At 39.7% G+C, this 18234-nt stretch overlaps 1 pseudogene; it reads left to right on the top strand.

The window, feature by feature from the left end:
- Positions 1–16832: 16832 nt before the first annotated feature.
- LOC141421063 (small nucleolar RNA SNORA73 family) lies at positions 16833–17022 on the top strand (annotated as a pseudogene).
- Positions 17023–18234: the final 1212 nt, after the last annotated feature.

An 18234-nucleotide genomic window follows, 5' to 3' on the forward strand; every position in this document is an offset into this window, starting at 1 on the left:
GCAAACCCTGCAAGAGTAATTAAAGAAGGCATTTAAGACATTCATGTAAGTGCTTACACATAGTAGGCACTCAATAGATGTCTGCTGAAGTACCTGGTCTTATGTGACTGGAGGGACCTGTGTCCATCCAAGTGATTTCCTGAACCTCTGTCAAAGAGGAACAAAGTAGGACTACTGCCACTTCTGTCCTACAACAAAAAATGTAGCAATTTTGAACTTGCCAAAACACAACAAAACTGTTCAAGGAAGATAAATAATTATAAATGCCAGTGAAGTCACTTTCTTATTTTCCTTTTGATCTGCAAGGTTACGAGTGGATGAGATAATCTTTTATTTATATTACATGTGGTAAAATTTTGAAAGAAGATCCCATCCTCCCCCTCCCCCCAAATCATATTCGCCTTCCATAATTAAGCCTGTAGGGCTGGCTGGCTGGCTGATAGGTTTTTAGCAATGAGCTTGTCAATCCCTGTTAACTCTAATTTAGAGTTCATAGCTCCATATATCATGGAAATGTGAGAGCCAAACAATTTATATAAAAATATTTTGAGAGGAGTTGAATAACTCGAAGACCATTCTGCACTGATGGGTGGGCATCTCTGCTCTGATTACAGCCACCAATTTGTACAGCAGCTGGGAAGCTCACCTCTCCCAGTTCCCACCTTTGATTTTCCCAGGTTTCTTGCTTTGCCCTCTCACTATAAATAAATGCTCTCTTTTTTTCTTTTTTTTTGTTGTGTATTGTCTTTTTAATGATGTGTTCCAAACTCTAAATGAGTCAGTCTAGCCCTTGTTTGGCCATTAATGCAGGAAGAGGAGATTCTGCCTCCTGAATTTGCACAGAACATTACAAGGACAGACCTGGGGCTTTCGTCCCTTCCCACTTTCAGCAGACAGAACAATAGGCAGCTGTAATCTTGTGACACACATAACTAATTTATCCAACCAGAAGACAGGTAGCACTCTGCATGGCTGTTCCTTTCTGAATAGGTGCAGTAAATACTCAGCTTAATAGTCGCTTCTCAGGCAGGAGGGCAACATAGCACAGCATGGTGTTTTTATAATCTTCCTGGCACACTGACAGCCAGGAACTCTGGTCAGTGCATGTTCCTCCTTGGTAGGACTTAGGATGTACGTAACTGTTAGATGGTGACACATCATGCCTTTAAGCAAGTTTAACTGTTTTATATCCCCTCTCCTCGGTGGCTTTGTACATCTGTTAAGCTGTCTCTTAAACTTCTGAGAGCCTATCTGTTGACATGCTACTTGGTGCTGGGTGTGCAGCGGAGGCCCGCATGGGGTTTCTTTGTACTGCCTCTTTATCTGTGACAAGTTTCTCTGTTCCCCTGCAAGGCCACTGTTAAATACATTGTCTTGGCCAAAAAGATAATAGTAACCTTGTGACAGGCAAGAGGGATGCACTTCAGAAAGACTGAACAAAATTCTTGTCTGGAGAAGCATTTATTTAAAAATGATAAAAGCAACTATTCCTCACCACCACCACCTCCACCACCATAGGTCTATAGGTCACCCAGGATTTAGCTGATCTTGGATCTAGGTCTGATTAGGTTCTGTTCCACTCTCATCTTCCTTAAGCAAGAGATTATTCAACCAATCTTCTTGCTAAAGTGAAACAAATATAAGCTTGTAAGTTTTACATCATGTCAGCTAACATCCCATTGGCCAAGCCCTAGTCAGGAAACTTGTACATGAAGCAAGTCCCAGCATCAAAAGGCCAGAAGGTAGCAGGCATGGTGGCTTACACCTATAATCCTAGCTACTTGGGAGGTGGAGATTGGGAAGATCACTGTTCAAAGCTAGTCCAGGCAAATAGTTCACAAGACCCTATCTCAACTAATGGTTGGGCATAATAGTGTGAACCTGCCATCTTGGCTATGTGGGGAAGCACAAATTGGAAGATTGTGGTCCAGGTGGCCCTGGCATAAAGGGAGACTCTATCTTCAAAACAACCAGAGCAAAAAGGGCTGGTGGAGTGGCTCAAGTGGTGCCTAGCAAGCATGAGGCTCTGAGTTTAACCCCCACTACTGCCAAGTAAAAGGAGGGAGCAGGAATATATTCTTCCCAGGAACCTGGGAGTGAGGTAGAAACTAGCATTTGCTGCACTCTGATCTAATCTACAACCTTGTCTTTGCCTAGGAAATGGAATTTTGCATACATCGAGCCTACCAATGGGGGCTTCACTTCTGAAAGTTGCCAAGGACATTGTGAAAGAATGAACAATCTTGATCATAATCAAAAGGTCACCTCCAAAACCCATCAGAAAGACTTCCAGAGAATTTTGAAAGTTCTTGGTGAAATAGGCCATGGTTGGAAAACTTGCCTGTAAGGGGAAAGGAAGTGAGGCCCCAGTTGAGAAACTCAACTTTTAATGTTTACCTCTTCTCTTGTTAATAAACTTTGTTTGCTCAATAGCCCTGTGTTTTGCTTTCTAACATGTTCTATGTCTAAATGCTTGAAGACAATAAAGGTGCATGAAGATGCTTGGGTTTATATTAAGGCTGATACTCAGAAGCCTGTTACAGAGCTGACACCCATTCTGATTGACCAAGTGACCATGGGGATGGGTTGGTGCCCTTGCTAGATATTTTGACTATCACTCTGGCTGATATATTTAGAGATCTGTGATTCTGGCTCTTTGTCAGGCATGTAATTACAGTTCCAGCTAGTTCATCTAGTCTTCTAAGGGACGCTGTCTTGCTCACAGCTTTTATGCAACGTCAGTCTTTCATTGAATCACAAAGCTCTACCTCTTTTTTTTTATTATTTTTTATTTTTTTCCTTTATTATTCATATGTGCATACAAGGCTTGGTTCATTTCTCCCCCCTGCCCCCACCCCCTCCCTTACCACCCACTCCGCCCTCTCCCTCTTCCCCCCACCCCCTCAATACCCAGCAGAAACTATTTTGCCCCTATTTCCAATTTTGTTGTAGAGAGAGTATAAGCAACAATAGGAAGGAACAAGGGTCCCTGCCGGCTGAGACAAGGATAGCTATACAGGGTATCGACTCACACTGATTTCCTGTGCATGTGTGTTACCCTCTAGGTTAATTCTTTTTGATCTAACCTGTTCTCTAGTTCCTGGTCCCCTTTTCCTATTGACCTCAGTTGCTTTTAAGGTATCTGCTTTAGTTTCTCTGCGTTAAGGGCAACAAATGCTAGCTAGTTTTTTAGGTGTCTTACCTAATCTCAACCCTCCCTTGTGTGCTCTTGCTTTTATCATGTGCTCAAAATCCAATCCCCTTGTTGGAGACAAGCCTCTCATGAGGCTGCAGGCAAGTTCATAGTCATTTCAGATTCACCTGGACAGAATCCACTTCTCGGCTCACTCACATAGTTGGTGGCGGGCTTCAGTTCTTCACTGGCTATTGGACTAAGGGGCTCAATTTTTTGCTGGCTCTTGACTAGAGGCTTGCCAGGTGGCCCACTCCATCAGAGAAGCATTCTAGAAGATCCAGGGAGAAAATGCAAGCAAGAGGAAGTCACAGTCTTGAATGACTTCATCTCAGAAGTGACATCTTTGTCAGTCAGGGCTTAACTAGAGAAGCAAGTCCAGCAGGAGACAAGTTCACAGAGATTATTGCCAGGAAGTAGCAGAGTATGACTGGGAGGCTCATAGGTAATTCAGAGGCCTGCATGGCAGCTGTCAGGAAGGGCAGGCTGGATCTCTCAGGTATGGATGGAACTGCCGTCCACAGGTGGGATTTCATCTTCAGAGAAGCCTCAGATCTGCCGACACCTGGCTCCAATTAGGCTGCCCAATGTCTCTTACTTAAAGTCAACTGATTATGGACTCCAATCACATCTCCAGAATACCTTCATAGCAACATCTGGAATAGTGTTTGCCTAATTTATAAGGGATTATAGTTAAGCCATATTAACAGGTCAAAAATTCCATCAGAATGTCTTTTTTAAAATTTTGTCATATTTTATTCATTAAGCAAATCATTAAGCCCAGACCAGATTCAAAGGAAGGGTATGATGCACAGTGTAGATATCAGGAAACAGGGATCACTGGGAACTATTTACAAGGCTAGCTACCAGAGTCACTTTTTAATTTTACTTGCAAAATAACTTTTGCAAGGGCAAATGCCTTTAAAAATGTTCTTAACTCTAAAGAAATCTGCATAGCCATTTATATTTGTTGAATTAATTATGGTTAAACAAATGAGGTCTTATTCAGTGGTTAATTACGCAGGTTTGGTGAACAAACATAGTTTGCAACTGTAAGTGAACCAATCCAATTCTGTACAACAAACATCCTAATAAATGTGGTTTTCACTAACAAATATTTATAATCTCAAGGTTACAAGTCAATGGTCCTCAGAACTATTATAGCAAATCTCTGACTATTACAGTAAAGTCCTTTGATGTTCTTAAGTTTAAAAATGTAGATTAAAATTTACTTTTCAGTTGACAAAAATACAAAATAAAATACCCTGAGTTTTGTGAGAATTAGTTTGTAACTATTGGCCAATGTTCCTCCTTATCTCTTGAAACAAAAGATAATGGCTATCCCAGTGTTTTGCATCCTTCAAATCTTTTGTGTTGGAGTAGAGGTGTGGCTCAAGTCCTGGAGTGCCCACTTGCAACAAGAAGTCCTGAGTTCAAACCCCAGTACCACCAAGAAAAAAAAAAAAGCCCAACCAACTCTTCACTTAGAGTATTTTATTAAAGTTTGTTAGAAAGATATGGCTAATGGATTTGGCTACCATTTTAAACAAGGCTGAAATAAAGAATTCCATATTCTGGGGCAGAGAAAGGCCAGAGGGGCCATTTTAGTTTACTGAAGGCATGAATGGGGAAGGAATTTGAAGGTAAAATTAATGCTAACCGGAAAGAGACAAGCAGGCACACGAAGGCAATGCTGCGATTTGGATGTGATTTGTCCCCTGGAGGTTCACGTGTGGAGGTTTGGTCCCCAACTGTGGCAGTGTTGAGATGGTGGAGCATTGAAAAAGTGCAGCTATCCTTGCACACACTCCCATAATAATGATGTCATGTGTGATGAGGCCCTCACCAGATTTAGGCAGATGATCTTGACCCTCCAGAGCTAAGAGCTAAAGAATCACCTTTTCTTTTCTGTTTTTGCAGTGTTGGTAAGGTAACTGTCCTCAGAGCCTTGTTGATAAACACTTGTTGACAAACACTCTATCGTTGAGCTTTACCCCCAGTCTACACCTTGTCTTTGTAAAGTACCTAGCCTCTGTTTTTTTGTTATAGCAGTACAAAATGAACTAAAGCAAGCAGAGGCTAAAGGAAAGTGAAAGCACCAGAGGGAAGTTCATTTACCTCCAGATGCTAGGCTGGCTTGCATTTCACTTCCTGTCTCCACAACACCTGCTCTGACTGCTGTCCCTGGCTCTCTTCTCAGTCACTATCTTTATTCCTCTCCCTTCACCCCACCCCCATCTCATTGAAATTTCTTGCTTGAGTGCGTCTCTGTCCTTGACTTCTTCAAGAAAATAGATATTACACATTTATTTAAAAATAATTGCTATAATTCAAGTTATTTAAAATCAAGGTGAGGTGTTTTTTCTTTTCTACTGTGGTAAAAAAATATGTATATAATATAAAATTCACCATCTTAACCACTTTTAAGTGTAGAGTTTAGTGGACTTAGTAATTCACTGTTGATCACCATCGCCACCATCCATCCCAAGAATGTTTTCAGCTTCCCACACTGAAACTCTGCATTTGTTAGACACTAACGCCACATTCCCCCCTTCTCCTGGTCCCTGGCAGCCACCATTCTACTTTCTGCCTCTAAGAATCTGATTACTCTCCACACTTCATACAAGTGGAATCATACAGTGTTTGCCTTCTGAGACTGCTTATTTCACTTAGCGTAATGTCCTCAAGGTTTATCTATGTTGAGATGTTTGTTTGAAGTTTCTTCCTTTTAGACAGGAGCTCTACCACTTAAGCCACTCCCCAGCAAGTTTCTTCCTTTTAAAGACCAAATAATATTCCAGTATATATGTATCCCATTTTATTTACTATTCACCTGTCAATGGGCACGTAGGTTGTTTCCTCCTTTTGGCGTTTGTGAATGATGGTGCTATGAACAGGGATGTACAGATATCTCTCAAGTTCCTGCTTTTAGTTCTTTTGGGTATTTACCCAGAAGTGAAATTTCTGAATCGCAGGATAGTGCCATGTTTAATTCTTTGGTCATCTACCATACTGCTCTTTATAGCAGCTGTGCCATTTTACATTCCCACCAACGGTGCACCGGGATTTCAGATTCCCTACAACCTGGTCAACACTTGCTACCTCCTGTTTTGTTGGACAGTTGCTATCCTGACAGGTGTGGGATGACCAAAGGGAACTTTTTGGGTTTTTTGGTGGGACTGAGGTTTGAACTCAGGGCTTGGCCCTTGCAAAGCAGGTGCTCTACTGCTTGAGTCACACCTCCAGTCCATTTTTCTCTGGTTATTTTGGAGATGGAATCTCATGAACTATTTGCCTGGGGTTGGCCTTGACCCATGATCCTCCCCATCTGAACCCTCAGGTAGATAGGATTACAGGTATGAGCCACCAATGCCCAGCAGACAAAGAGAGTTTTCATAAAGAGATTCATTAACTGATTTGGAACTAGAACCAGAACTGAAAAGATTTTCAGGTATCTGTTTCTGACTGTCTTGGCATCTTTGCTTCTTTCTACAGTGTTGCTAATTTTTCCAATTGTATGGGCTGGCATTTCCTACTTATTCAGAGTTTTTGTTCCTCATCAGTTTGGTTTGCATGTTGCCTAACATGGCTACTCTAGTCCACTTGTTTTGCTGTGACTTCTTAAAGATCTTTCAGCCTTACCCACTGGTAACTCACTTGATGACATTTGTTTCCCAATCCTGAATCAGTGACCATAGACTTGCCCAATAATGGGCAAACCAAAGCTTGGGTGACCAGATTCTGATCTGGTCAGCCATGACCAGAAGGATGGCATTGCTTTGAGAAATAATTAAATGAGGCATCAAGGGCAGACAGTGGGACAGACCCGCTAGCAGGCAGTGTGTGTGTGTGTGTGTGTGTGTGTGTTTGTAATGAGCAATGGCTGCCTAGACTGAATGATGGCCTTCATCAGATTTCCCATTATTAATTAGTGCATACTTACTATCCAGGAGGTATTGAGCTAGGCATTGTTAGCTAGTACTTAACATTTATTAAACACTTACAATGTGTCAAGCACTGGGCTAAGATACCATTCTACTGTGGGGATACCACAAAATCATAATGGAATTTTAAGAATTTTGCAATTTATTTAGAGACGAGACAGCTTTTCCTATAAAACTTGAAATTGCAACATGAAACACCAATATAAAGATACCATAGTTCATTTCCTCACCAACTCCCACCAGTGACAGAGACAAGAAGTCCTGGCATTCTGAGGACAGCTGTAGTGTGACATTGTCTCAGAGGTCTTTATGGAGGGCTTAATCTGGGATTTTAAGGATGGGGAGGTTTCAGATAGGTAAAAAGGCCAGAGAAGGCGTGAATTATTCAACAAATATTTGTTACATGCTTAATCATAGTCAGGCACTGTGCTAGGAGTTGGAGCCATAAGAATGAACAAGTCAATCCTTTTAAGGAACTCATAATCTAGAGAAGGATAGCAAGTAAGTAGGAAGTAGCAGTAGGCATTAGAGTGGGAAAATAAGCTGCTTCCAGAAAAATCTAGCCTTCATTTTGTGAATCACAAGAAGTCTGGCTAAAAGACCTACAGTTTGGAAATAAAGGCAGCCTGCAGCTGACTGTGGCATTGAGAAGATGTACCTTCTTCACCCTCACAGAAAGAGCTGTCATTCCTGTCACTGGGGTGAAGAGGGGCAGGTTGCTTTTGGGTCACCTCCAACAGTATGCTTTAAAAAACCATGTAGTTTTGCTTCCTAGAGGTGACTGACTGTTGGCTCTGCCTCTGCAGTCAACAACACTGATGAGACAAAGATGGAGAAAAGCAGGCTGACATCCTGAAGGGAATTTGCAGGTAGACACAGGGTCCCAAGTACACGGTATTGCAATCTTTCACAAAATAGACCTCGTTTTCTGGTTTGCTTAATACTCTCTGATCAAATAAAGAAACCCTACAGAGGAGAAATGATAATGTACTCTTACTATGTTTCTTGTTTATTTGCTTTTAATTAATTTCTTCCTTTTTTAAAGAATGAATTGTTGGTTTACTTTAATGCTTATTGTTGAGAAATGAATGAATGCTTGCTCTATAGTCTAATGCTGAGAAAGGATTCTCATTCTGAACAACCCAAGTTTTAATGACTCCACAGGGCTTAGGAAACAAAGCCAAACAAAAAACTTTTACAATTGCCACATAACATCATCAAGTCCTCTCAGCAGGTCTGGAGTTGCCTTCACATTTGATGGCCTTCTTACTCTCAATTCACACTTTCTGAGCATTAATAATATCCATTTATGATCTGTTAAAATGGGGGCTACTTAATTCAGTAGCAAAACAAGTCCTTCTTTGGTACAAAGTCCTTTTTTTTTCTGGCAGTCTCTAGGGCGATAGATCCCAGGAGTCTCATGTCAGAGCAGCATTAGGAAACAGGAATCTGAACTTGATCCTTCATAAGCTTGGGAAATGGGAAGGGCAGTGCAAGGCGGGTGCACTTATTTATTTCCCTGCCTTTACATAGTGATGAGGTCCTTATCCCTGCCTTCCCCTCAAGCCCCATAAATCCCTACAAGGGGCAGTGGTATTACATCATACATTTAAATTATTTCAAAGATGTCAAGCAATTCCAACTTCTTTAATACAGTAACCTTCTAAAGGAATGATAAATCTCCAGTCTGAAGAGTCGTTTCCCCCTTTCAAATTGTAACTGTGAAAGACTGATTATTTAAGCTTTGGAGCTGTGTAAAGCTTTGTTAGGCAAATCAGTGACCAAACCACCTCCTATCCCAAAATCTACAGTTCCTATTTATATATGATGAATACTGTAGGAGTCTAAGAACAGGCTTCTTAACATGGACATCATCAGTCCTTGGTTTAGCATCCTGAGAGCCAGGGACTTGGTTGAGCTGACAGCAGACTTTTCACTTCAACAAGCCTTCCTACTATAATGGAATCCAAAGGCCTGGAAACAATGTACATAGCTTCCCTGACTAATTTTATTACACAGACAAACTTAATGGCTCCTGTTACAATCACATCTGGGGTGGAAAACAGTACTGGATTGTGACAATCACACTAAATCGACAAGGATTATCAGTCATTAAAAAGGGACAAAATTAGCAACAAGCAGTAATATTTTATACTTATCAAACCTTCTGCTGGTCAAGGTCCATTACAGTAGGACACCATAAAGGCAAAATCCATCAGCTCATTCTCCAGAACATTTAAATCTCTATTGTATTTGTGTAGGATATAATTTCTGGTAGCAATAAAGCCTAATAAAGGTTACACTCCAATGAATAAGGTGTTAATAAATTGACCCATGACATTTAAATGGATAATTATATTTGAGATAAAGGAAGAACCTCTCTTTTCAGTGAAAAAGTGTTTCAAGTTGTGCCCAACCCAAATTATCAATTGCAGGATGGCTTTACAGTGATATAAAATATTGATATTATAGTAGATTAATTATTCATCAGAGCTTCCTAACAATGCCTGTCCATCAGAATCATCAAAACGTCTCCACACATTAAGGTATTGTATAAAAGTTAACTATTACTTGGATTGGTAAGCATGGGTTAGAAATGCTAAAATTTATCTTCTCCTCAATGCCACCCCTGCCACAGTGTGCCAGTCTGTCACCAGACATTAGCTTCACATGGCAGAGCAGTGTAAAACAGAATCAGGACAAGATTAGGAGGAGACTTGAAAGAGTTCTCTCTGAATATGATGTATTAGATTCAACCAGAGCAGTTCAGAATCTGTTATGTGCTGATGTCTCTCAGTCCTCATTATAGAACCAGTACTACAGACAGCTAACAAAACCTATCTGGGAAAAAGAAAGAAAACGAAAGTGCTATAGGGTGGTAAACATGGCTACCCTTCAAGTCCTTGCATTAGGCTCAGGAAAAGAGCACTCAAGTATAACACAACTAACACTAACTCGTTTCTTTAATCAATTGACATTTAGTTTGTGCATTTATTCAATAAACATTTATGTACTCTTATTATGTAACTATTAGACTCTTTTGAGAGGATACAGGTTAGACTATAGTTTATTGCATAAAATTGAGATACAAAATGTTATGAATTCCAAAAAGAAATCCTAGAAAGTCAGCCACGAACACTGTCCTCTTTTGATAGCAGGGACTGAGTTTTACTATTCTTCATATGTCAGGTGCTTAACAACAACTCTTCAGGAGATAAAGGATAACTTGTGTTTCAGGGAATTTCCTTTCTAGCAATATAGTATAGAATTCCTAAACAGACCTCTCTGGATAAGTTACAAAAATCCCTTTTAGGATGTCTGGAAATTAATGATTCCCCAAATATCAAAAATACAGTAGAAGTAGGGACCCATAGAGCAGTGAAGTTAGTTTTCCTTCTAGGGAGCTTCTGATGAATTTTGGTAACTTTGAAGATCCATTTTGACTATTGTATATATAAAAAAAGAGACAGAAGTCAAAACTCAGCCCACCCAGGATGGAGACTCTAAAGGAGACTCCTACATAAATCTGGGATCCTAAATAGTTTTGTCGTCAGAGAACTGGTGAACTAGAAGGACATAGAAAGAAAATTGTGTTTTCTTTTTCTTTTCTCTTTCCTTCCTCCCTCCCTCCCTCCCTTTTTCTTTCTTTCTTTCTTTCTTTCTTTCTTTCTTTCTTTCTTTCTTTCTTTCTTTCTTTCTTTCTTTCTTTCTTTCTTTCTTTCTTTCTTTCTTTCTTTCTTTCTTTCTTTCTTTCTTTCTTTCTTTCTTTCTTTCTTTCTTTCTTTCTTTCTCCTTCCTTCCTTCCTTCCTTCCTTCCTTCCTTCCTTCCTTCCTTCCTTCCTTCCTTCCTTCCTTCTCTCTCTCCTTTCTCTTTGCATTACTGGGGTTTGAACTCAGGGCTTGTGCTTGAGCTACATCTCTAGCCCTTTTTGCTCTGGTTATTTTGGAGATAGTGTCTCTCTTTTTGCCTTGGCCAGCCTGGACTGAAATCCTCCTATTTATGCTTCTCATAGTAGCTGGGATGACAGGCATGTATCACCACACCCTGCTATTGGTTGATATAGGGTCTCACAGACTTTTTTGCCTGGGCTTCCCTCAAATTACAATCCTCCTGATCTCAGTCTCCTAAGTAGTTAGGATTACAGAAATGAGCCACCAATGCCCCACAGAAAATTATGGTCTTTGTAATGGGTAGAGAGGAAACAAATTCTTCATAACCACAGATCAGCCCCTACACAGATTTTCAAACCAATTATACTTTCAAAATATTCTGGACAAAATCAAACCAAAATTATAGTGCATTATATTATACATATGTGCATACAACACTTGGGTCATTTCTCCCCCCTGCCCCCACCCCCTCCCTTACCACCCACTCCACCCCCTCCCTCTCCCCCCCTTCCCCCTCGCTACTAGGCAGAAACTATTTTGCCCTTATCTCTAATTTTGTTGAAGAGAGAGTATAAGCAATAATAGGAAGGAACAAGTGTACCAAGGCTTTCAAAGTTTCCACGGAATCAGAGTTCACAGTAAAATAATCATAATAATAACAAAGAAGTAAGGTTTCATAGATGGCAGATAAAAGAAATAAAAAGCAGGAGAATATTGGAATTTTAGACTTCAAATAAAATAAATTGCACTTTAATATTTAATATGAGTGTGAAATCTTAAAAGTGATAATACAGAATTGAGAAAGAACCAAAGGGAACTCTGAAAATAAAATATCAAATAATTTAAATAAAATGAAATGGATACTTCAGGTGCAGCTAAAGAAAGAACTACTCACAATAATCCAGCACTGTTGGCTCATGCCAACAGTCTCAAGGTATGCAGGAGACTGAGATCAGGAGGATCACGGTTCCAGGCCAACCTGGGTAAAAAAGTTTGTGAAATCCCATCTCAACCAATAGCTGGGCACAGTGGCACCTGCCTGTCATCCCAGTGACGGGAGGAAGTGTAAAATAGGAAGCATAAAATAGGAGATGTGCGCTCCAGGTGGGCATAACCATAGCCCAAAAAGTGGGTCTGGAGGTATGGTGCAAGTGACAGAGCACCTTTCTAGCAAGCATGAAGCCCTGAGTTCAAACCTAGTAGCATGAAAGAAAGAAAGAAGGAAATTATTCACAATGCAGCACAGCACAGAGGAGCAGAATAAAAGATAAAAATGGACTAAAGAGAAAGTGGGATGGAATATAGGGTTAAAATGCTTTAATTGTGTCCAACAAGGATTATAGAAAAAGAGGTGAAAGGAAGGGTGTGAGAGATTTCAGAGGTAACAGCTGATAGTTTTTCAGAACTGACAAGACAACAACCATAATGTTCCAAGAATATTGAATCTTGAGCAAGATAAATGAGAAGAAATGTATATATGGACAACAAAATATAATAACAAAATACTGAATACAAGGAGGTGACATTAAAATGAGCAATGGAAAATATTTGCAAAGGAATGACGCTTAGATTGACAGTAGATTTTTCAATAGCCATACTGAAATCCAAAAGACAATGAAATGATCTATGCCCCGAGAAGGGGGAAAAAATGACTAAAACAGAATCACATAGCACAGAAAATCATCTTGAGTAAAGATAATTTTATACCAGCTAGAAAATAGAGTTTTTCCATCAAGGATTATCATGAAAGGAAATTCTAAGAGATATCCTTCAGTCAGAGGAGAATTGATCCCAAATGAAAGTTTGATAGTCAAGGGGAAAAAGCAAGCACAGAAATAGTAATATAGGTGAAACTAAACGAAAATTTACTTTATAAAATAATAACTGTCTAATTTGTGGGATTGATAAGAATAAAATATAAGCAACATAGAGGAAGACAATAGGAACTCAGTTGCAATGGTGTATAAGTTCCTTTGATTATTTTTGAGAAGGGTAAAACAACTGTATTTCAACATTGATTATTTATATTAAAATGTTTATGGTGATCCCTGAAAGTACAGAAGTAGAGCAAAAATCTACTAACTTGGGAGAAAACAAAAAAAGAGAATGAGGTCAGCAGAAATATGAATGAACTAAAAAGAAAAAACAAGAATGCAAGGAGAGAACTATTTAAAAAAAAAACAGTTATGTTATGGATCAGGCTGGCTTTGAACTCTTGATCCTGTCTTAGTCTCCTGAGTGGTGGGATTACAGGAGTGTGCCACAATGTCTTGCTAAGAAAGGAGAAAAAGAGGAAATAGAATTATTAGAACAAATAAAGATCAGAAAATAAGATGGTATAAACAAATCCAAACTTGCCTCTAATCCCAATAAATATAAAAGACTAATCTATTCATCTAAGTGACAAAGATTTTCAGAGAGTACATAGAACTACAAAGAGAAATTGAATATTCATATTGAATATGAATAACTTTTTCAGTTATTCATAAGATAACAGTAAAGTGATAGTTGATCTACATGTAATCAATGAACTTCATCTAATGATAAATGCAAGTGGTGTCCTCAATAATTACAAAAATGCATCCTTTTGAGTTAGTTTTCTATTGCTGCCACTCAATTGCCACAAATTTGGAAGCTTAAAACAACACACATTTATTACCCCATAGGTTTTTTTTGTTTGTTTTTGGTAATAATGGGGGTTGAACTTGGGCACTCTACTCTACCACTTGAGCTACTCTATCAACCTACCTCACAGTTTTGTAGGTCAGAAGATTATATAGGTCTCACCAGGCTAAGCCAGGGCACCAAGATTGCTTTCCTTACTGAAGAGGATGCTGGGAGAAAATCTGATCTCGGTCTCCTCCATCTGTTGGCAGAACTCAGTTCCAATGCATTATAGTGAAATAGTAGAGACCACTGCAAGAAGGTGAAACACAAATAGACTCTGGTTTTTACCTGTTACCTATTAAACGTATGTGTGTTTTCTTCTGCCTCCCTCATTATACTCTGTTAACAATGTTGGTTTATGATACCAGATTAGGCCACAAAGCCAAAATGTTTCCATTTTGATCACTGCTGCTTTCCCTTGGCTTGAGCACAAGTTGGCCTTCTCAGACTGACATTCCAGTAAAGTGTTAACTGTCTTGTTTGTAGACCGTGCCTTGGGTCTCTTTTCACTATTTCCATGCCACAAGATCTTGCCATCCAGTATCAGTAGGACTGGAATCCCTGATGGTATTACTGGCTATTGGCCTGAGATTGTTCTCAGCTCTTAGAGGCCACCCCACATTCCTTGGCTCATGGACCCACAACATCAAAGCCTGCAACAGCAGTCACATGCTTCTCCCACTTCATCTCTTCTGTCACATTTTTGATAATTAGGAGACATTTCTTTATTTCTAAGAGCTCTTATATTTACATTGGGCCCACTTCAATGATCTGGGATAATCTCTCCCATTTCAAGGTCTGCAATCTTAAGTACATTTACAAAGTCCTTTTTGCATGTATCATAACAGATTCACATGTTCCGGGCATTTAGACATCTTTGGTTAACCATTATTCTGCTTACCATACTTGATAAACTTACACAGAACAGTCAAAATTGAACTCACACATGATCATAAAGCAAGTGTCTATAAAATTCACCAACTAGGGTAAAAAGAAACAAATGAAGAGTAAGAAAACAACTAGCAATTTGGAAGTTAAAAACATATCTGAATACTCATGGATCAAATAAGAAGCCAATTAGAAAATATTTAAAGTGGAATAGCAAAAGTAATCCACACTAAAACTTGTGGAGTACAGACAAAGCACTTCTTAGAGAAAAATTCATAGCTTGAAATGATCAGAGAGAGACTGAAAATGACCTAAATTGTCATTTTTCTCAATACATTAGAAAATTAAGGGCAGAAGAAACACTAGCTAAATGAAAACAAAGAAGATGCTAGCAAAAATTTGTTCTTTGAAAATAACTAAGCAATACTGACCAAGTCCCAGTCCACAGCTAACACATCCCCTCTCGCTCAGGTTCTCTTGGTGAGGGGCGGTCATGTGGATTTGTCCATTTGTAAGGGGCTGGGCAATGTTTGTTTGTTTTGGTGGTACAGGGTTTCAACTCAAGGCTTCGTGCTTGCTAGGCAGGTGCTCTACCATGTGAGCTACATTTCCCAGGGGCTAGGAAATGTAGCAGCTCTGTGCTCAGGAAGAGGAAATGGGGATTGTGAACATCTGGCGTTATACCTACAACTTCACTCTTTGGGGCCTCAGTGGTATTATCTCTAAAATGGAAATAACTGTTTCTTCTGAGGCTAAGTCAGTGAATAAGCTAGAACAAAATGAGAGCTTGACCCAAGGAAGACACACTGAAAACACGTAACATGCTACAGTTTCTAACACTGACCTGACTCTGGGTCTGAGTTTTTAAGTAACTCTCCATGCAGCTTAGGTGGATAGTGTCCTGAACTTAATTTGTAGATAGGATTCTTACAAATCAGATACACCACCTGTTTCATTTATAATGAAAAAGGCTGAAGTCCTGGAGGAAACGATGTCAGCAAAAAGTTCCTAAAGGACTTTAGGAGATATTTCACATGGTTAAAAGTTTAAAGGGTAAAATGTTGGAAGTTAGCCCAAACTTAGAAGCACGGTGGGCCCTTTCAATGCATGGGTTCACAAAGTCAGTTAACCAACTGCAAGCTGAAAATACTGGGGGAAAATTACATCTGTAATCAATATGCATAGAGTTTTTGTTTTGTCATTATTTCTTAAACAATGCAGTATAATTACTATCCACACAGCATTTACATTGTGTTAGGAATTCTGAGGAAAGTAGAGAGATGATTTAAAAATATTATAGGGAATGATGTGCATAGGGTACATGCAAATATGATGCCATTTTATATAAGGGGATTTTGGTGCTCACAGGGGTCCTGGAAAAACTCCTCCAAGGGATACTGTATGGCATTTCACCAAGGCATAGAAAACATGCCTGTTTAAAACACTGGAAACTGAATGTTTCCAGTGTTTTAAGTTACAGTGCACTAAGATGCATATTAGTTTTAATATTTTTTGATTTCCTCATGCATTTGTAACTCATAGTAAGATAGATTTTTATGTTTGGCAAAAATTTTAAAGGTCACAAAACAGTATTAAATTTTCCCCATGATTACTAAAAATGACTTTCAGAGTTCCAGCTCCTTCGGTCATGTTAGTAGACTGCCTGTGTAGTATGGTGATTGCATGTATGCATTTCACCTAAATAATTTAAACATAAGGTAAAAAGCATTTTAACATGGCGGTTAGTTTTCCTTGGGGCCAATATATGTTAGGAGACAGTTTGGCCTATGACAAGATGACTAATACTAAGTAAGCTTATTAATACCTAGAAAGGGCTGTTAACTGTAGAAAAACACTTTCTTTTTTAAAGAGTTGTCAGGGAGTCTAATTTATTAGCTTTGTCACAGTCCGTGAGTGAGAATCTAAATCTTAGTGATCAAGATGAAAAATACCTGGAATACCTTCCATAACAAAATTCTCCACATGCTTCAAAGATAAACACATACATCACCTTTGCCTATGAGGCAGGATTACCTACATGCAAAAATATGAAACTCCATTATAGATGTCATATGACTGAAAACTACACCCCAGAACTTTCAGTTTATGATAGCATGTGGTACTAAAAAAAGGTGGGGGGGACAAAAATTCAAAGTACTAACAGAAATAAAGAAGTTAAAATGACTTTAAACATCTAAAATAGTATAAAATGACAGGAGCCATGGTGTCCTTCAAAATAAGAACTAGGTCCAACATGGATACCCTGGGAGGTGGGTCTCCTGGGCTCTGTCCAGGTGTTGTAGGAGAGCGCAGGGCTCTGCCTTCAGTCCCTTTTGATCATGAGAAGAAGCCAGTCCTAAGTCCGAGCCCACACATTCCTACAGCTGCTCAGAGTCCTCAGGACAACGGCTGAGGAGACAAACCATGCGGGACACAGTCGTACACCACCCAATCTGTTTGTAAGCTCGTCCTGTGTGTTTTAAGAGAATTTTTAGTCTTACTGTATTCATAAATAAAACAGGGTTTTACAGATAATAAAATTTTTAAAAAAGAAATAAGAGCTAGGAAAGTATTTATCCACCTCTTAGCTCTTTGTGTCAGGAAGATGAGGTTTCTGCAATGGATTTTAGGTCTTAGTGAATCCATCAGTCATATCCAATTCAAACTAGCATGAGAAAAGTGAGCATTCACAGACCTCAAGAGTTTGTTTTGAAGCATCCCTAAATCACAACCATGCTTCTTGCCTACTCTGTGACAGCTGAGACACAGGCTTTACCGTTGTGTTAAAGGCAGTGACAAGTTCTTTAGACATCACAGTGTTTTTGTTGTGTTTTGTTTCCAGACAGGGTATTACTATGTAGCTCAGCCGATCCTGAACTCATGGTCCTTCTGCCTCAGCCTTCCAAATGCTGGGATTATAGGTACTGGGGTTTGAACTCATGGCCTCACGCTTGTTAGGCAGGTACTATTCCCCTTGAGCCACTCTGCCAGCCCTGTTTCGTGTTGGGTATTTTCAAGATAGGGTCTCATGAACTATTTGCCTGAGGCTGGCTTTGAACCATGACCCTACTGATTTCTGCCTCCTGAGTAGCTACGATTACAGGTATGTCGTGAGCAGGCGATGGTAAGTTGACTGTCAGTCAGGCACTAAATAAATTAAATTAGGCAGGAACTAAGTTGCTCATACACACACTTCACTGCAGGGAGTTACAACCTGACACCCAATAGCGCCTCAGCCTTCCCCAAGCTGTGCTCACCTTGTGACCTGATCTTAGTCCCCCGGGGGCTGGCTCCAAACCGGTCCTGGCTAGTTCTCAGTTTTGATATGCCTCCAGGACACCCAGGGAATCCAACGGGCTGTGCAGAGAGACCGGTCCACCTCGTCTGGGTCTGGTCTCGACCTGCATGTTGCCCATCGGGAGGAAGTAGTGATGGTCTCCTGGTGAGTGGAGTTTAAATATTCATAAAGGAACGGTTTATCTGAGCCAGCTTAGGGTTAGCTGATCTGCATATTGGAGCCAGTTTAGGGTTAGCTGATCTGCATATCAGCACCAGCTTAGGGTTAGCTGATTTGCATATTGGGCACCATATAATTTTCAATATGCTTAATGTAAACTAAATATAATACTCATAACAAGGTATGAGCCACCA

Source organism: Castor canadensis, chromosome 2 (genome assembly GCF_047511655.1).
Source record: "Castor canadensis chromosome 2, mCasCan1.hap1v2, whole genome shotgun sequence".
Taxonomy (NCBI): domain Eukaryota; kingdom Metazoa; phylum Chordata; class Mammalia; order Rodentia; family Castoridae; genus Castor; species Castor canadensis.